At 37.6% G+C, this 21,487-nt stretch overlaps 1 pseudogene; it reads left to right on the top strand.

Annotated features, from left to right (window-relative positions):
* Positions 1-18,072, top strand: part of LOC107180611 — a 42,177-nt pseudogene extending 24,105 nt beyond the window's left edge.
* The last annotated feature ends 3,415 nt before the right edge of the window (positions 18,073-21,487 follow it).

Here is a 21,487-nt window from a genome sequence, read left to right as displayed (position 1 = left end):
GAGTAAAATTCATAATATAGTCAATGGTTGATATTATCTATGAATTTATTTTCTGGATATTTGCTGAATAACACCATGGTCTATACTAAATGATGACATGTTCATGAAAATATGGAAACTTTAAAAATAATAATTCTGTGTCACAAAATGTATGCTAAATATTTATATGATGCAAAATACACTTCAAATGTGAAAAGAATGTATTTGTCCCATAATTAAACCAATACATTTTCTGAAACAGTTATATTTGATATATAAATCATACTTTTCAAGGAAGGGAAGATGCATTGCACCCAGAGCCTGTAATGAATCTTTTGGAGATGGAAAAAAATTGTAGCTAAGTGAATACTTTAGTATGATATGTGAAAAATGAATTCTATTCATCAGAAGTAGAGCTATTTTCATGCCAGAATATTATGTGCTCATTTAAATGTTGATTCCATTGCATTAATCCTTCTGGCACTTTGTATTAAAATCATTATAATTTTAAGGTGATCAATTTAAGAAATTAGTAACTTATTCTATGTAAGAGTTAGTTGAGTCCAAAATTAGAATATTTTAAGTAAAGTTGGAGTGGCAGAAATTTTACAACACAAAATGATTCTGGAATTAGTTCATAAATATGCTGCCTGAATGGAAAGGAATGAAGGTATTCATAAAATATAAGATAAGTCATATTGTCATAGATTTTAGATGGCTCGCATAAAATTTGATGAAAAAAACTAACATGTAAGAGTCCAAATCCTAAATAACAATAGTAGAAAGTAGAATTCCCTTGTTCTTACTTGGATTTTTGTGTGTTTTGTTTGTTTGTTTACATTTTTATTTGTGTATGGTTGACATACAGTGTTGTATTAGTTTCAGGTGTACAACATAGAGATTGGACAAGTTTATACATACTCTACACTCACCATAAGTGTAGCTACTACATGTTAAATCACAACACTATCACAATATCATTGACTATATTTTCGTGCTGTGTCTTTTTTCCTGTGATTTATTCATTTCATAACTGAAAGCACATATCTCCTTCTGTTCTCTCTAATGAATTTTTGCTAATGAGTATAGTGGCTATGGGGTTGCCAGGGCAAATTTATTATTACTTATACACTGTCTTAATTTAAATGAATATGTTATTTCTAATTAAATGATACCTTGTCTCAATTTTATTCAAAACATAAAATTGAAATTATAATAAAGGCAAAAAAGATTAAAAGCAAAATCTGTCTGTTTCTGGGACAATTGTAGATTATCCAAATTTAAAGGACATCTAGAAATAATTGAAGTATTCACAGAAATAGAGGATGTATTAGTTATAAATTTCTTTTTCCAAACACAGATTGTGACTAATTTTACTTTCTCTATTTAACTTTTGTAGTTTATCTTTTAACTTCCTGTATGTATAATTGAACTTCAAGTGAAATAATAATATCTCCATTAGAAATTAAGGATACTTTGGGAAAATCAGATGGAACTGGTACACAGAAATAATTTGGAAACTATATTGATGATAAATCTAGGCATATCTGGTGTATTTATGAAAATAATTTGATGGTAATTTTCTTGATGTTGCTGGATCATTATCATAAAGATGGTAAATATCACACCTATTTTTCTGTGAAGTCTGAAATTGTGATGCTTTCAAGTTTGCTTTTCTTTTTCAAGTTCTTTTTGGCTATTCTGGGTCTTCTGGGTTCCATTAAAAATTTTAGGATTGTTTGTTCTAGCTCTGTGAAAACTTCTGTTAATATTTTGATAGGAAATTCATTAAATGTGTATATTGCTTTGGGTAGTATAGACATTTTAACAATATTTTTTCTTCCAATCCATGAGCACGGAATATCTTTCTATTTCTCTTTGTCCTCTTCAAATTTTTTCATCAGTGTTTTAAAGTTTTCACAGTACAGTTTTTTTACTACGCTGGTTAAGTTTATTCTTAGGTATCTTACTGCTTTGGGTGCAATTGTAAATAAGATTAATTTCTTACTTTCTCTTCATGCTGCTTCGCTTTTTGTGTACAGAATGCAACAGATTTCTGTTCTTTGATTTTGTATCTTGAAACTTTACTGAATTCTTTTTCAGTTTTAGCAATTTTTGGGTGAAGTCTTTTGTGTTTAATATATATTCCACACTTTCTCTATTCATTCATTTGTTTATGAAAACTTAGTTTGTTTACCTATCTTAGCTATTAGAAATAATGGTGCAATAATTATAGGACTGCAGATGTTGCTTCAAGATATAGATTTTTACTTCCCAGAAGGAGGATTGTGGGATCATATGGTATATCTATTTTTAATTATTTGAAGAACACCTAATTTACAGTCCCATGAACTGTACACAAATATCCCTTTTTCTCTCCATCCTGGTCAATACTTCTTATAATTTTGATAATAGCCATTTTAACAGGTGTGATATCATATCTCATTCTGGTTTTGGTTTGCTTACCTTAAATAACATTCATAGAGTTAAATTTAGTAATCCAAACTTTTCTATTTCTAAGTTGCAATACTAGAACTAGATCTAGTTTGGACTCCAAACTATCTGTCACATTCTTGTGCAATAAAACAGAACAAACCCATCTTCATTCTGAATCCAAACTCAAAGTACTTCCAGTAGTAATTATTTTCTTTTCATCTCTCAAAATATGTCTACCTATTTTCATATTTATCTAGCTATTAATCGTAATTCATTACATGAAATTTCATAAAAGCATGTAATATAAAGGTATAAAAATATCTGCATTACAAATACTGTGTATTCTATACCTCTTTAACATAATTATGCATCTGAAACTGTATACCCTTTTAAAAAAATAAGTCACATGTTTCTTGGAGTGCCTGGGTGGCTCAGTTGGTTAAGCATCCGACTTTTGGTTTCAGCTCAGGTCATGAGCTCATGGTTTCATGAGTTTGAGCCCTATGTAGGGCTCTGCGCTGACCGTTGGGAGACTGCTTGGGATTCTCTTTCTCTCTCCCTCTCTCTATACCCCTCCCCCACTCATGCAGTCTTTGTCTCTCTCTAAATAAATAAATAAATTTTAAAAAATAAATCACATTTTTCTTAAATATGTAATAACTCATTCTAAGTACCTACAATACACAAAGTATATACTCTGTCTGTTTTTAGTAGAATCTATAGTGGAAACACCTGAAGGGATGTGTAATCTTATGTGAGATTTCATGAAAGGATATTGTGTAGAACTATGCTTGCTAAGACCCCAGAGGACACTCTTTTGGGGTTATGATTTGAAAACATTGAAAGCCATCTCACAATGCTGTAAATTCTAGATGACTTAAGGCAATACAAAATAATTATTATATAGGGATGTCTAAATACAAGCATGATGAAACATTTCAAGGAACCAAGGTAGACTTTAGGAAACCAATGGGCTTCAAAATTCTCTGGGAAATCTGACCTGGTAGCTCTTTCATAGAATTCCTCCCTTACTGGTAGATAAAAACATTCCCTTTTGGTAAAGTGAAGCACTTTAGACTATTTCAAGAATCTTGAGAGTGTCTGACCCTAAATTGATGTGAAATCTTCTGGAGAGTTTTTACAATAACATATATATAATGAATATATAAATATAATATATATAAATATAATAATAAATATAAATATAATAATATATAAAGAATATATATATAATGGATATTGAATTCATGTGATGGCAATTTGCCCATCACCTTGAAACTTGACAGCAGTTGGAAAATTTTCTTCATCATGATATAAGAATAAACTGAATATATCTTGAATATACATATTTACAACTTGATTTACAGAGGAGATAATACGAATGTTTTTTGTAAACAAAATTACTGGGGGACACTTTGGTATTGGGGCAAGGCGTGAATTGCAGTTAATTTGGAGAATCTGGAAATTATATCTGCATTCTCTACAACTTCATTAGAGTTGTATATGTGCAGGGAACAAGTGACAGTGTGGTAATCATCGAAGAAGAGGAAACATAGGAAGAAGATCTTAAAACGAGAAAAATTAAACACTAGACCAATTCATTTGGGCATAAAGGAACTTGCTTATTCATGATGGGTTTGGGGTTTCTTTTCTGTTATGCTTCTAGTTCCTTTAGATATGCTGCTAGATTTGTATTTGGGATTTTTCTTGTTTCTTGAAATGGGCCTGGATTGCAATGTATTTTGCAAAAGACTGCCTTTGCTGCATCCCAAAGACTTTGGATTGTTGTGGTTTTATTTTCATTCATTTCTGTATATTTTTAAATTTCTTCTTTAATTGTCTGGTTGACACATTCATTCTTTAGTAGGATGTTCTTTAACCTCCATTCATTTGGAGGCTTTCCAGACTTTTTCCTGTGGTTTATTTCAAGTTTCATAGCATTGGATCTGAAAGTGTGCATGGTATGGTTTCAATTGTTTTGTATTTATTGATGGCTGTTTTGTGACCCAATATGTGATTTATCTTGGACAATGTTCCATGTGCACTCGAGAAGAATGCATATTCTGCCTCTTTAGGATGAAAGTTCTAAATATATCTGTCAAGTCCATCTGGTCCAATGTGTCATTCAGAGTCATTGTTTCTTTATTGGTTTTCTGTCTAGATGATCTGTCCATTACTGTAAGTGGAGTATTAAAATCCCTTCAATTACCACATTCTTACCATTAACGTTGCTTATATTTGTGATTAATCATTTTGCATATTTGGGTGTTTCTGAATTTGGTACATATACATTTATAACAGTTAGTTCTTCTTGATGGCTAGACCCCATGATTATTATATAATGTCCTTCTTCATTCTTCTTACAGTTTAAGTTTAAAATCTAGTTTGTATGGGGTGCCTGGGTGGCTCAGTCAGTTGAGTGTCCGACTTCAGCTATGGTCATGATCTCGCGGTCCATGAGTTTGAGTCCCACATCAGGCTTCATGCTCACAGCTTGGAGCCCAGAGCCTGATTTGGATTCTGTGTCTCCCTCTCTCTCTGCTCCTCCCCTGCTTGCACTCTGTCTCTGTCTCTTTCTCAAAAATAAATAAACATTAAAATCTAGTTTGTCTGATATAAGTATGACTACTTTAGCTTCTTTTGACTCCCAGTAGCATGACAGATGATTCTGCATCACCTCACTTTCAAGCTGAAGTTGTCCTCAGGCCTAAAATGGGTCTCTTGTAGACAATAAATAGATGGGTTTTGTTTTCTTTTATCCATTGTGATACCCTATGTCTTTTGATTGGAATATTTAGTCCATTTACATCCAGTTTTATTATTGAAAGATATGAATTTAGAGTCATTGTGTTATCTGTAGATTTCATGCTTGAAGTGATGTCTCTGGTACTTTGTGGTCCTTGAAACATTTCACTCACAGGTTCCCCATTAGGATCACTTGTAGGGCTGGTTTAGTAGTGTTGAGTTCATTCAATTTTTGTTTGGGAAAACTTTTAAGTCTCATTCTATTCTCAATGACAGACTTGCTGAATAAAGAATTCTTGGCTGAATATTTTTCCTATTCATCACACTGAAAATTTCCTGTGTTTCCTTTCTGGTCTGCAAAGTTACAGTGGTTAGGTCTGCTAATATCCTTGTGTGTCTACCCTTGTAGATTAAGGCCCTTTTATCCCTAGCTGCTTTCAGAATTCTCTATCTTTGTATTTTGCCAGTTTCACTATGATATATTGTGCAGAAGATCAATTCAAGTCATGTCGGAGGGAGTTTTCTGTGCCTCATGCATTTCAACGTCTGCTTCCTTCCCCAGATTGGAGGAGTTGTCAGCTATAAGATGTTGAAGCACAACCTCGGCCCCTCTCTCTCTTCTCCTTCTGGAACTCCTATAATACAGTTATTGTTCCATTTCAATGGATCACTTAGTTCTCTAATTCTGCCCTTGTGATTCAGATTTTTTTATCTCTCTTTTTCTCAGATTTCTCTTTTTCCATAATTTTATCTTCTATTTCACCTATTCTCCCCTTTGCTTCTTCAATTCTCGCTGTCACCACCTCTAGTCTATTTTGCAGCTCATTTACAACATTTTTTAATTCATCATGGCTATTTTTTAGTTCCTTGATTTCTTCAGCAATAGATTTTCTTTTCTATATTTTTTTTTCAAGTGCAGCAGTTAATCTTATGACTATTATTCGAAATTATTCTTCAGTTATAGTGTTTATATCTGTTTTGAGCAATTCTTTAGCTGTCACTTCTTCCTGTAATTTCTTTTGAGGAGAATTCTCCTGTTTCATTATTTTGACTAGTTTTCTGTCCTTTATGTGTTTTAAAAACTTGTTATGTGCCCTGCACCTGTGAACACTCCTATATTAAAGAGGGCTTATACACTTCCCAAAGCCTATCACTTCAGGAGGTGTTTTTGGAGAGTGTTACTTGCTCTCTGTTGTTGTGACTTTGGTTATTTTATCTCCCTACTCATAGTGATGTTTTGAACCCTCCACTAGATGTGCTTTGATTTGTTCATTGAAGCAGCCCTGGAAAGGAAAACAAGCAAACAAAAAACCAAGCAGAGAGCAAAAACACACAAACACACAAACAAAACCCAAAAACAAAAAAAAAAAAACCCAGAAACACCAGCTACAAATAAACAACAGGGTGGAGGTGGTGCTGATGGAAGACACCTTATCCCATAAAAAGACAGAAATGACAGGGGCAGGGAAAAATAAAAAATAAAAATTGACCATCCAGGGAAACTATATGGCTTAATCCAGAGAGAGAGAAAGGAAAATAAAGAAGGAGGTGTGGAACATTTATCAAGAGAATGGAGTAAATATGTCTGCTTAAACAAACCAACAACCCAGTAGAGGAGGGAAAAGATAAGAAGGAGAAAAGGAAGGAAGATATATTTATAAGAATTGTTGGAAAATTAAACCAGGCAATGAAACGGTGCTGGTCTGGAGGAGGCGCTGTCTGTTTCATCAGTGTCAACCCTCCTCCAGTAGGTAAGCAGTTACCAGGCGGAGGGGGGTGGTTTAGTGTAGGCTGATCCCGCCTCTACTGTGGGCCTGCTCTCCAATACCTGAAGCCCCACCTTGGTGGTGATGGGGAGAAAAATGGCAACACCTCAATCTTTCCTCCAAGAACCAGGTGTCCCAAACCACTGTATTCAAGCAGTCCTCACTGTGGTGTGGCAGTAAACCAGGCCGTTTGTCCTGCTCAGCCTACTCCAGTGCTCTGGTGCTTGGCCTGGATTCAAACTCCACTCTGTGCACCCAGGTATTGGAGGAGTGCCTCTCCATGCCACCTGATATATGGTCCTTGGCTGGTGGACTCAGGCAGGCTTTGTCCCGTCCCAAACCACTCTGGGGAGGGGATAACTTTCTCCTACTTCAGAATGTGTCCCCGACCTATCCACCAAACCCAGGGCTGGCTCCCCTCCTCCCCAGGTGCGTGATATGGGTAGCTGGCCCCAGTCCAGAGAAAGCCCCTCAGTTAGAGATTGGATCTTTCTCTGTCCTGGTCAGTGGTTTTTCTTTTTTCCAGATACAGTCCTATGTTTTCCCAGTCTCTCTTTCTCTTCCCTTTTTCTCTCCACAGAAGTGATCCTTCACCTCCTTTCATTTTATCTCTTCCAGTTCACAATCACTCACCTATGGCCCCCGTCATGTTGTGCCAGTGGGTCCCTGGAAGTGGCTGTCTCTTTGTGTCCTGGACTCTCAGAGTTAAAAATCCTTTAGCTTCAACACTGCTTTGTTTTAGAGATGAGGGAAATTCAAATCCCCCTACTTCTCTGCCATGTTGGCCCCCTCCCTGTTTATCAATTTAAATCCAATATTAACATGTAAATACCTGTGCCTTTTCATCTAGAAACTAAATTACTAGCAGGGGAATCAGGGAAAGTCGCTTACCCTGAATCTTGGTATATCATCTATAATACGCTGAAGTTACCTCAAGCTCAAGAGCCATTGATCAGGATTAAATAAAATTAAATTCTGGTACAAATCTTGACAGAAGTCAGATTAAAGCCAGTGAATATAGCCAACAAAAGTTGATAGCTCTGTATTCTCCTTCATGTATAGACCTTATTCACAGACAAGACTTGTTTCTCCAACTCAATAAAAACTTGATTGTTCACCTGTGTATATTTGTAGCATAAAAAAAAAATCAAGGTGGTGAAAATCTGTAAATGGTCTGTAAATAGATCGCTGACTTATTTAATTGGACTAAATCAAAATGAAAGGGGAAATATCTAACTAATTTTGTAAATGAAAACATATTATTACTTTAGACCTTGAAACCGGTATTTGGACATCTGAGTGGCTCAATTGGTTAAGCAGCCACACCTTGATTTCTGCTCAGGTCATGATCTCATGGTTTGTGAATTTGAGCCCCAGATTGGACTCTGTGCCTACAGCATGGAGCCTGCTTCAGGTCCTCTGTCTCTCTCTTTCTGTCCCTCCTCCTTTCACTTTCACTCTCTCTTTCTCAAAAATAATTAAATGTTAAAAAAAGAACATATATTCAATGGCTGAGGTTGCTCAGATGCAATATTTCCTTAAGTTATATCACTTATAGTTTATTAATCTTAAACCATAATTTGTAAATTGGGCCACTGTGAATGAGACTCTGCTCCCTTTCTACGTCATCACTCATTCTTTCTGTCCTCTTATGCTCTCATCACAGTTACATACCACTTTATGTTTGGTAACATGAGTTGATGGTATTGTTTCATCTTCTATAAATTAATGGTTTTATATAGAAATATAACATTATTGAAAACTTTATACAATTTTATTGGTTATTGCTAAATACATGTCTTCTACTTAATCACTGTAATTCTCTAAAGAAATTTAAGGTTATAACTTTTTGGATGATATTAAGAATTATCAAGAAATTGTCCACAAGAAGATGGAATTTTCCAAGAAATCCTTTAATGCATCATTTATCCTTTATTCTTCTGTGTTCTTTGCATTGTATTTAAGTATTATACCTCATATATAACAATTCTGTGAATTTTGTTTATGATATTCACTCCTCAGTTATTATGTCATATGCATTTTTAGGAAAATCCATATGCATAAGTTGAATTCTATTAATTCTTAATTATCTTATATTTTATTTTAATTTCAAACTATTATATTTTGTTTCTGTTTTTGTTTTCTTTCTGGTCAATTTTCTCCAACTTATCTTTTGAAAATTTTAATAAATCTATTGTATTAATTATTATATTTTTAATTTCAAGAAGTCCTTTATTGTTATCTGACACTTTTTTTATATGTAATACATAATATTTCTACTGGAGATTTAACAACTTCTAATAGTATTCTGAGTTCCTTGCTAATAGTATTCCATCTTGAAGAGAATGTCTCCATGCATTCCAACTAAGAAGACTCTCAGGACGACATTTCTCCTTCTCTTTTAAAATGAAAAGTCCTGAACTCTTATGGCAATTTATAAGGGTTAGAAAAACATCTAAGTCCTATTAATTTAATGTGTAAATATTTTCTATTATAATTTTATGCAGATTTTGAAAATATTTACAAGAAAATGTTTATCACCTGAATCTTGCATTTTGGGGACATGGAATGTGATTTCTTTTTCTTTTTACCATTTTTACTATATTATTACTGAAGTGTACTTGACACACTATGTTACATTAGTTTCAAGTGTACAACATAGTGATTTGGAAAATCTATGTTATGTTAACTCACAACACGTGTAACTACCATTTGTCAACATGCAATTCTATTACAATACCACTGACTCTATTCTCTATGCTATACCTTTCATCACTGTGACTTATTTACTCCATAATTGAAAGCCACTTCCTCCCACTCCCCTTCACTCCTTTTTACCCATCCTCCACTCACCTTCTTTCTAGCAACAACCAGGATTTTTTCCGTATTTGTGGGTCTCTTTCTGTTTTTTTTTCTTTGTTTTGTTTCTAGATTTCACATATAAGTGAAACTATATGGTATTTTTTTCTTTTACTGTCTGATTTATTTCGCTTAGCATAATATCCTCTAAGTCTATTAATATTGTTTCAAATGACAAAATATCATCCTTTTTATGGCTAAGTAATGTCTCATTGTATCTATATACCATATCTTCTTTATCCATTTATTTATTGATGGACACTTACATTGCTTCAAATCTTGGTATTATAAATAATGCTGTAACAAACATAGGACAAGGGGTGTACATAGTTTTTTGAATTAACAGTTTTGTTTACATTGGGTGAATACACAGTAGTGGAATTACTGTATCACATGTTATCTTTATTCTTAACGTTTTGAGAAACTTCCATACTTTTCCACAGTAGCTGTACCAGCTTACCTACCCACGAGAAGTGAACAAAATCCCTATTTCTTCTAATTCTCACCAACACTGGTTATCTCCTGTCTTCTCGATTATTGCCATTCTGACAGGTTTAAGGTAGTATCTCATTACGATTTTTATTTGCATGTCATTGATGATTAGTGATGTTGAGAAGCTTTTCATGTGTTAGCCATCTGTATATTTCTTTGGAAAAAAATGGCTATTCAGGTTCTCAGCTTAATTGTAATTAGATTCTTTCTTTTAGTGTTGAGTTTTATAGCTTCTTACAAATTTTATATACTAACCTCTTACTGTATATATTATTTGTAAATATCTTCTCCCATTCTGTAGGCTGACTTTTAGTTTCATTGATGGTTTATTTGATGTGCAAAAGCTTTTTATTTCAGTGTAGTCCCAATATTTTATTTTTGTTTCTGTTTCCCTTGCCTGAAAAGACATCCTAGAAAAATGTTGTGAAGGTTGATGTTAGAGATCTTAAAGAAATTTAAGATCTTAGAGATGATCTTAGAAATTTAAGATGTTAGAGATTACTGCCTATATTTTCTTATAATAATATTATGAATTCAGGTCTAAAGTTTGTGCATTTGAGCCATTTTTAGTTAAGTTTTGGGGCACCTGGGTGGCTCAGTCAGTTGTGCATCTGACTTCAGCTCAGGTCATGACCTCACAGTCATGATCTCACAGTGGGTTTGGGCCCTGCATCGGGCTCTGTGCTGACAGCTCAGAGCCTGAAGTCTGCTTTGGATTCTGTGTCTCCCTCTCTCTATGCCCCTCCCCTGTTCATGCTCTGTCTTTCTCTGTCTCAAAAATAAATAAAAACATTAAAATATTTAAAAAATTTGTGTACAATATAAGAAAATGGTCAAGTTACATTATTTTTCATGTAGCTGTCCAGTATTTCTACAACCATTTATTGAAGAAACTGTCATATTTTTATTACTTTTATTTTTTAACATTTATTTATTTATGAGTGATAGAGACAGCATGAGCAGAGGGAGGGAAGAGAGAGAGGAAGACACAGAATCCAAAGCAGTCTCTGAGTGGTCAGCACAGAGCCTGATGCAGGGTTCAAACTCACAAACCAGGAGATCATGACCTGAGCCAAAGTCGGGCACTCAACCTACTGAGCCACCAAGGGGCCCCTTGAAGATATTTTCTTTACCCCATTGTATATTCTTGCTTACTTTTTCATATATTAATTGAACATATTTTCATGGGTTTATTTCTGGACTGTCCTTTTCTGCTCAATTAATCTATATGTCCATTTTTGTGTCAGGAATTTACTGTTTTGATTATTATAACTTTGTGGTATATCATGAAATCTGAGATTATAATACCTCACACTTATTCTTCTTTCTCAAGATTTCTTTGTATATTCAAACCACTCTTTGTATGAGTGGTTCCATACAAATTTTGAAATTATTTCTTATGGTACTGTGAAATGTTATCGGTGCTTTCATAAGAATTACATTGAATCTATAGATTGCATTGAATAGCATGGGCATTTTAACAATACACAATTTTCTAATCCGTTAGGATGGAATATTATTCCACTTGTTTGTGTTATCTTTAATTTCTTTCATCAATATTTTATAGTTTTGAGAATATACTTCTTTCACCTCCTTGGTTCAGTTTTTTCCTAGATATTATATTCTTGGTGCAGTTGTACATTAAACAGTTTTCTTAAATTCTCTTTTTGCTACTTCTTTATTAGTGTCTAGAACCTAACTTATTTCTGTTCATTAACCATATATCTTCCAAATTTACTGATATATATATATATATATATATACACACACATATATATATGTGTGTACACATATACACACATATATATACACACACATATATATACACATATACCTTTAAAAGGTTTAAAAGAGACTATTGTTCATAGTGTATTCCCAATCCTACTTATGTACCTGTTGATAAATGTATGTTGTTTCCACTTACCTTCCTTTGCTCACATTTTTCCTTTTCTTTTTTGTCTTAAGCTCATGCTTGATTGATTGGTCATGTGTTATTTTTTTTCCTTTTTTCCTCTTCTCCCCCCATGCTGTTTAACGTATTTTTTTTTTATGTTTTTAAGGTTTATTTATTTTTGAGACGAGAGAGAGACAGAGTGCAATTGGGGTAGGGGCAGAGACAGAGGGAGACACAGAATCCAAAGCATGCTGCAGGCTCCGAGCTGTCAACACAGAGCTCGATGTGGGGCTGAAACCCACAAACCGTGAGATCATGCTCATGAGGCTGAAGGTGGATGCTGAACTGACTGTGCCACATACGTGTTCCCCGCACCAGGCTCGTTTTTAATGGTTTACCCCTACCCTAATTTGTCCTTGCAGAAACTATTTCTTTAGTGTCTGTCCTTTTAGTACATCATTTCTGTCAACTCCATTGTCAACATATTGGTTATGGAATTCTACTGTGTGTGGTTTCCATCCATGACTCATCGCCCCACAAGGTTTATTATTCTTTTTTTCTCTTTCTTGGAAGGAGCTGAGCTAAATGTTTTTGTAATGTTTGTATTTCTCTTGGAAAGGGAGGGAGAGAGAAAGAATGAGCAAGTGCTAGTTGTTGTGATCTGAAAATATGCAAGGTATGATCTCAGTCCTTTTATATCTGTGGAGGGCTGTTTCGTGACCCAGGATGTCACTTATATTGGAGAATGTTCTATGTGCACTTAAGAAGTATGTGCATTCTACTGCAGTTGGATGAAAAGATCTCAAGATATCGGTGTTGATACTCATGTATATAAATGTATATATTAGGCCAATATATATCTATGTATATCTGAATACATCTGGTCCAATGACACATTGGATCTGTGTGTCCTTACTGATTTTCTGCCTTGACGATCCACCTATTGCCATGAGTGGAGTCTTAAATTCGTCTACAATCATGGTATTTTAGTGTATACATTTAATCATGTTTGTGATTAATCGATTCATATGTGTGGGCATTTCACTTTGGGGGCATAAACATTTGCAATTGTTAGCTCCTCTTGATGGATAGACCCCTTAATTATGATCCAATGCCCTTCTGAATCTGTTACTACAGCCTTTGGTTTAAAATCTAGTCTTTCTGGTGGAAGTGTGGCAACTCCAGCTTTCTTTTGACTTCTAGTAGCATGGTAGGTGGTTCCCCATACCTTCCCTTTGAATCTGGAAGTGTCCTGGGGTCTAAAATCAGTGTCTTGTTGATGACATATAGATGGATCTTGTTCTTTGGTTTTGTTTTTGTGTTTTATCCATTGTGATTCCCTGTGTCTTTTGATTGGGGCATTGAGTCCATTCACATTCAGAGTGATTAAAGATATGGATTTAGTGTCATTGTGTTATCTGAAGGTTTCATGCTTTTGGTGAGGCCTCTGGTCCTTTGTAGTGTCTGCTGCTTTCCACTCATAGAGTCGCCCCATAGGATCTCCTGCAGGGCTGCTTTACTGGTCATGAGCTCCATTAGGTTTTGTTTGTCTTGGAAAGCCTTTCTCTCTCTTTCTATTCTAAATGGTAGCCTTGCTGGGGAAAGGATTCTTTGCTGCATATGTTCCCATTCAGCACATTGACCATTTCCTACCCTTCCCTTCTGCCCTGCCAAGTTTCTTTGGACAGGTCTGCTGCTACCCTTATGTGTCTTCCCTTGTTGATTAAGACCCGTTTGTCCCTAGATGCTTTCAGAATTCTCTCTTTATCTTTGTATTTTTCCGGTTTTGCTATGACATGTCACTGTGTTGACCTGGTTTTGGTGACTTGGAAGGGAATTCTGTGTGCTGCCAGGACTTGGATGCCTGTTGCCTTCCCCAGATGAGAGCATCTCTCAGCTATAAGTTGTTCAAATAAACCTTCTGCCCCTTTCCCTCACTCTTCTTCTTCTGGGACTCCTAGGATGTGGCTAATATTTCATCTCACCGAATCACTTAGGTCTCTAATACCTGCCTCGTGGTCTAGTAATTTCTTTCTTTCCTTTCTCTGCTTCATCTTTGTCCACAATTGTATCTTCCGTTTCACTGATTCTGTCTGCTGCTTCTCCCATCCTTGCTGTCACTGCATCTAGTTTATTTTGTATCTCGTTTACACCATTTCATTTTCAGCATTCATCTTGACGATTCCTTAGGTCCTTGATCTCCGAAGCAGTAGATTGTCTTCTGTCTTCTATGCTTGATTTCATGCGCAACTATGCGTCTTATGAGTGTTATTCCAAAAACGTGCTCAGATATATTTTTCTGTCTCTTTTGAGCACTTCTCTGGCTGTCCTTTCTTCCCGGAATTCTTTTTGAGGAGAATTCTTCCATTCGTCGCTTTGGCTAGATTCCTGCCCTTTATGTGTGTGTGTGTGTGTGTGTGTGTGTGTGTGTGTTTATAATATTTTCTTTTTTTTTAATTTTTTTAAAGTTTATTTATTTTTGAGACAGAGAGAGACAGAGCATGAACAGGGGAGGGGCAGAGAGAGAGGGAGACACAGAATCTGAAACAGGCTCCAGGCTCTGAGCGGTCAGCACAGAGCCCGACGCAGGGCTTGAACTCACGGACCGTGAGATCATGACCTGAGCTGAAGTCGGCCACTTAACCAACTGAGCCACCCAGGCACCCCTACCCTTTATGTGTTTTAATAGCTTGTTCTGTGTGCCACACCTGTGAGTACTACTATATTAAAAAGAGCTCCAACACTGTCCAGGGCCTGGCAGTTGAACAAATGGTTTTGGAATGTGTTGTGTGCACTCCTTTGGTGCATCTTTGGCTGCTTTTCTGGCTACTTGGAGTGGTCCTTTGGGTCTTCCACCAGGTGTGCTTTGATTTGTTTGTTGAAGTAATCTTGGAAAAAAGGAGAAGAGGGTGGTGAAGAATCCTTAGCCCAAACAAAGAGAGAAATGACTGGAGTTCAAAAAAAGACCAGGCAGTGACTCAAAGGAGCTATAGGGATTAATCCAGAAACAGAGGGAAGAAAATGAAGAAGGACATCTGGAAAAGTATAGAGAAAATGCCCGATCCAACAAACAAACAAACAACCATACCAGAAGAACAAAGTGAAAATATAAATATATATAAATAGCTTTGATTCACAGTCCAACCGAGACTACTAGGCTGATTCCAAAGGGAGAAGAGGAAAGAGGAGAGTAGAAAGAGAAAAAAGGGAAAAGAGAAGAAAGAGAAAGCAAAGGAAAGAAAAGATGGGCGCCTGGGTGGCTCAGTTGGTGAAGCGTCCAACTCTTGAATTTGGCTCAGGTCATGTTTCGCTGTAAGTGGGTTTGTAACCCCCATCAGGCTCTGCAGTGAGAGTGTGGATCTTGCTCGGATTCTTTCTCTCTCCCTCTCTCTGCACCTCTCCTGCTTGATCACTCACTTTCTCAAAACGAAGAAATAAACATTAAAAAAGAGAAGAAACGATAAAAATAATAATAATTCAAATGAAAACAAACAAAGATAGAAAAGCAGAGGAGAGTTGTCTACTGGTGCGTGGGACAGGTGGTTGTGCTGGTCTAGGGGAGGGGCTGTCTGGTCCCATCAGTGTCAGTCTCACTCCCATAGAGAAGCAGTTACGAGGCACAGAGAGCCAGGGTTCGGTGTAATGGGCCTGCCTCCACTGAGGCTCACTGTCCATTCCCTGAAGCCCCACGATGTTGGTCATGGGGAGAGAAATGGCAACACCCCAATCTCTCCTGCCCACACGAGGTGTCTCAAAACTCACTGTTTACACCGTCCTCACAGAATATCCTGGGTGGCCGGCTTGCCTTGCTGCACAGTCTCCCGTGCTCCCAGAGCACTGAGCTGGGATTCAAAACCCTATAGGTTCCCACTTTTCTCAGACATGGTTTTGGAGTAGCACCACTCTGCCCAGTTGACAAAGGGCCTCTGGCTCGTGCCTGCAGGATCTTTTTCCCTTGGGCCGGGCAATATCTCCCCTTTCCAACATACTCTAGGTGTTCTCTCCCAGTGTTGACCTGAGAGCCTAGGGGCGGCTCCCTCCCCACCAGGCATGGGAGGTGGCAGCTCTTTTCTAGAGAAAGTCTGGAAACCTTGAAAATTCTGTTTTTTAGCTTCTAAGGCTGTTTTGCAAAGTAGAATTGGCTCTCTGGTCCTCTCCTTGGTGTGTGGTCTGGACAGGTTTTCTCATATCCAAATGCACTTCCCACAGCCTCTCTCTCTATCTTCCTTTCATTTCTCCACCAAAGGGATTCCCCCACTCCATGTCTGTGGGGACCATTTTACTTCTCCCAATCTGCATACACACCTCTGTCCCCCCAAGCTGTGTCTTTGCACCTGTGGAGATTTTTCTGTCCCTCTACAGCCTGTATTCCTGGTATTCCAAGTGTTGTGACCTCAATACTTCTGTGTTTGAGGGTCAAGGGAAATTCTGATCCCTCTCCTCTGCCATCTTTACTCCTCCCGCCTCCTTTTACTTTCCTTTTCACAATTTCACACTTCTCTGTAGGTTTGCATTATTATATCAGTTTAATATGTTTTATAGATATTTATGATGGTCTTTTCTTACATGAAGTGTATTGATCTGAATTTTCTGTCTTTTTCTTTTTTAAAGTTTATTCATGTATTAATTGGAGAGAGAGACAAAGAGAGCACAAGTGGAGAGGGGCACAGAGACAGAGGGAGAGAGAGAAATTCCCAAGCAGACCCTGCACTGTCAGCGCAGAACCAGATGAGGGGTTTGAACCCATGAACTGCGAGATCATGACCTGTTCCAAAATCAAGAGTCAGGTGCTAACTGAAAGAGGCATTTAGGCGGCTCTAACATTTTCTTTGGTAGTCCCCTGGGTACTTTCAATTTAATATGCCTTAGTTTAAAGACATTGTTTCTGACCCTTTCCCTTTCCTCTTCCCTGACTCTTTGTAATCTGCTCTGTCATTCGTGTTCCCTAGCCTAATAAATAGCAGCCCTGGAACAGGAAACGTCCTGGACTCCGAACTTCCCTGAAATCACCGCATCCAGTCACTCACCACATTCGATATTTTGTACCTGCTTACCATTTTTCATATGTTATTCCTGTAATTCACTCGCTCACCTATAATTTTGCAGTACTCTTCTGCTTTTGCTTCCTTTACGTTCATCCTACATTGCTGCCAGAGTGACCTTTCTAAAATATACTTGTGATGATGTCACTCCTCTGCTTATTCATGCTTATTCAATGGATCCCCATTAACTGAAGGTGTAAATTCAGGTTCTAGCATAACACTGCTCTATTTTTTTTTTTTTTGTTTCGTCCTGATGTTCCAGTAAATCTCTCTATCTATCCCATTCCCAATAACTCTGTTCCAGTTTTGCCATATTGCATAGGTCTTGTCACTTACAATATTATTTCATACTTGATCCTTTAGCCATTATATAATGCCCTTCACACCCTCCCTGTGCACTTTGTCTGTCTTTTAAGATACAGCCCTATCTTCCCAACGTTTGCTCAGCTTCCCAAATGTAAGTGTTTTCTCCTTTGTGCGTTCACTGTACGTTATTCACTTCCCTTGCAGAACTAGTGGATGCTATTTTTTATGCCCTTACCTGTTTTCATGCATGTCTACTGATACTAGCATATAGAACAGACTCAGTCTTTTACTTATATTTCCAGCTCTTTCCCGAATCGTGGCTGTGACTTGACAGATACAGTATGTGCTTGTCTTTCTGAGTGGGTGAGTGCGTGACCAAATGAATTAATGTGATATTTTTCTGAAGTTGGTTTTTTGTTTTGTGCTGTTTTTCTAGGAAGGAACAGCAAAGTCAGCAATGGAAGCAAAGGAAGATGGTGTTGGTATTATTGAAAATGTGCCACCCGAGCAAACAGTTAATGACAGTTTGACTTCTGCTGGTGGAGTGCATTAAAATTACAGAAGTGGTAAGCTAGTGAATCTCTGTGAGTTGTTTTCCTATGACTAAATGATAGTATTAAAAAAATCTGGAAGTATGTAGATTCAAATATATTATCTTTTTATCATGAAGATATTTTTCTGTTGCTATCTCTCTTTAGAAGTATCCCAAGTACTACCTCTTTTTACTTATGGAAAATCTTGAACCCCCTGAACATCTTTTCTGCTATTTCTTTTATTTTATTGAAATATTCATGAATGGAGATAGACTTGTGTGTGTGTTTAAAATTCATAGTAACATGTTTTCATTAATTTATCTGTGACCCTGTTCTGTAGATATCATGTCAGCATTAGAATTAGAAGAGGAAGATGTAGAATCACCTTCTCTTCCTGAGGTACTGTCTTCTTCTTATTTTTAAGTATAAGCATGGAGTGATGCTAAAACATCCAAGAGATGCTTCGACTTTGACCTTTGAATGATTAAAATAACATCGCAGTCATACTTGTAGTAATATAAGTAAAGTAATGATGACCTATTCTAAGGTGACAACTCGGGAAGGAGGTAAAAAAAGTCCTGATCTCTTAGGCCCAGGCAGCTGATGCATAATGCTACAAGCACTGTATTTATAATCAAAGACATGCTAGCATCTTGGTTCCATCACTTCCTAGCTGTGGGATCTTGGAAAAACTTGTTTGAAGGTCAAAGACATCGTTCCTAAAAATGGCACCAATACCCACCTCTTGGTTATGCGTAATGAACAAATGTGGCAACGTTTTGTAATCTGTAAAGGGTGCTATAGAAATAGAAGACAATATGATCACAGTGGCTTTTAGTGACTTACTAAATATTGACCATAGTTTTTTTTGGTGAATGTTTGTTTATTGTTCAGAGGGGGGTGGGGGCACAGAGGATCCGAAGCAGGCTCTGCACTGAGAGCAAGGAGCCCAATGCAGGGCTTGAACTCATGAACTGTGAGAACATGAGCTGAGCCAAAGTTGGGTGCCTAATCAACTAAATTACCCAGGCCCCCCAAGAATATTTGTTTTAAATGTGAAGATGTCTGAAGGCCAATAAAATGGTCGTAGTGTCCAGAAAAGAATGGGAAAGTAGGAATGGGTTTTTGATTTTCTAATTTGGCGCTATGTTAACTTCCGGTAATCTCTTAGTGGAGACATCATATAGGTATACAGTTGACCCTTGAACCAGGTGGGTTTGGACTGTGGGAGTCCACTTACACACAGATATTTTTCAATAAATAGAGTACCATCATGTAAATGTATTTTCTGTTAATTATGGTTTCTTTTTCTTTTAATTCTTTCTTTTGAGAGAGGGAGTGAGGACAGAGCAGGTGGGTAGGTGAGGGCAGGGTGAGAGAGAGAATCTTATGCTGATTCACACTGCCAGCATATTTCTTTCTCTTTGATATTGATTGATTTGGCTGCTAATAATTTAAAGTTTTCCAATTGTCTAGTTATTAATCTTTAAAAAGTACTCAAATGCACTGTAGTGCTCGTTATAAGAGATCGTAAGCTAAATAGTTTTTAAGGTTTGTAACATTAAAAATCATCTAACTTATTTTTTGGTCGATTTAACATGTAATGAATTGTTTAGTTCCAAAAACTGACAAGCTTAAGTTTATGAGTTCATATTTTCCTCTGTCTTAGGCTAAGGCAAGTTAGTTTTCACTTCTTACAAGAAGTTACAATCCAGTGACTTGGGAACAGCTAAACATAGATGAAGAAAGTTAACAGTAAATTTGTAATTATTTTCTCATTTTTGTTTGTCCATACTTGATTACTTAAGGATAAGGTGTTTTTACAAACATGTATCCTGCCCGAAAAGACATGTGAAAATCAAAACAAGGAAATTAACCATCCGTTTTTGCAACTGCAGAGAATGACTCAAGGACCAGTAATGAATAAGGAATGTGATAGGGAGTATGATATATGTCTATATGTAATACATCCTTCTATGCAAAACTTTGGAGGAAATGTGTATCAAATAAGGCATATTAGACTGGAAAAATAGCTTAAAACTCATCACCAGTGAGTGAAAGCTGAAGTTTGGTGAAATTTGTTAACAATACAGCATTCCTACTCATCTTGAAGAAGAACCACCATGGGGTCACTCTCAGGAGGAACCAACCGAAAGGAAATACCTTCGAATTGGACAAATACTGTACTTGATTGTGAGGAAGAAGATGCATTTGGAGTGTCTGTCTCGGTAGTATTTCAGGCATTTCCTGAACAAAAAGAGCCTAGTCTTGAAAATGTCATTCTCTCTCATTCTTACTCTGGGTCCCCAGAATATGCTTGCCAGTCATCTTCTAAGCTTTCTTTAAATGAAAGCAAATCATCCGGGACATATAAATCAAAACCACACTGAGATATCATCTCACACCAGTGAGAATGGCTAAATGACCAAATCAGGAGACTATGGATGCTGGGGAGGATGTGGAGAAACAGGAACCCTCTTGCACTGTTGGTGGGAATGCAAACTGATGCAGCCACTCTGGAAAACAGTGTGGAGGTTCCTCAAAAAATGAAAAATAGACCTACCCTATGACCCAGCAGTAGCACTGCTAGGAATTTACCCAAGGGATACTGGAGTGCTGATGCGTAGGGGCACTTGTACCCCAATGTTTATAGCAGCACTTTCAACAATCACCAAATTTATGGAAAGAGTCTAAATGTCTATCACCCGACGAATGGATAAAGAAATTGTGTTTTCTCTCCCTGGTATCTCACCGCTGCATCGGTGCAGTGGCTTTACGATTTCAAGTTTTATGTGAAGATGGCGGCGTAGGAGGACGCGGGGCTCACAGCGCGTCCTGCCGATCACTTAGATTCCACCTACACCTGCCTAAAGAACCCAGAAAACCGCCAGAGGATTAGCAGAAGGGAGTCTCCGGAGTCAAGCGCAGACCAGAGGCCCAAGGAAGAGGGTAGGAAGGGCGGCGAGGCGGTGCGCGCTCCACGGACTGGCGGGAGGGAGCCGGGGCGGAGGGGCGGCTCGCCGGCCAAGCAGAGCCCCCGAGTCGGGCTGGCAAAAGCGGAGGGGCCGGACAGACTGTGTTCTGACAGCAAGCGCGACTTAGCGTCTGGGAGGTCATAAGTTAACAGCTCTGCGCGGAAAGCGGGAAGGCTGGAGGACAAAGGGAGGGAGAGCTGCTGAGCCCCCGGACGGCAGAGCTCAGCTTGGCGGGGAACAAAGGCGCTCGCCAGCGCCATCTCCCCCGCCCATCCCCCAGCCAAAATCCCAAAGGGAACCAGTTCCTGCCAGGGAACTTGCTCGCTCCGCGCCAACACCCAACTCTGTGCTTCTGCGGAGCCAAACCTCCGGCAGCGGATCTGACTCCCTCCCGCTGCCACAGGGCCCCTCCTGAAGTGGATCACCTAAGGAGAAGCGAGCTAAGCCTGCCCCTCCAGCC

The sequence above is a fragment of the Panthera tigris genome, chromosome A1 (genome assembly GCF_018350195.1).
Source record: "Panthera tigris isolate Pti1 chromosome A1, P.tigris_Pti1_mat1.1, whole genome shotgun sequence".
In the NCBI taxonomy this organism is placed as follows: domain Eukaryota; kingdom Metazoa; phylum Chordata; class Mammalia; order Carnivora; family Felidae; genus Panthera; species Panthera tigris.
Note: the sequence above shows the minus strand (reverse complement) of the source record. Positions and strands in the feature narration are given on the sequence as shown.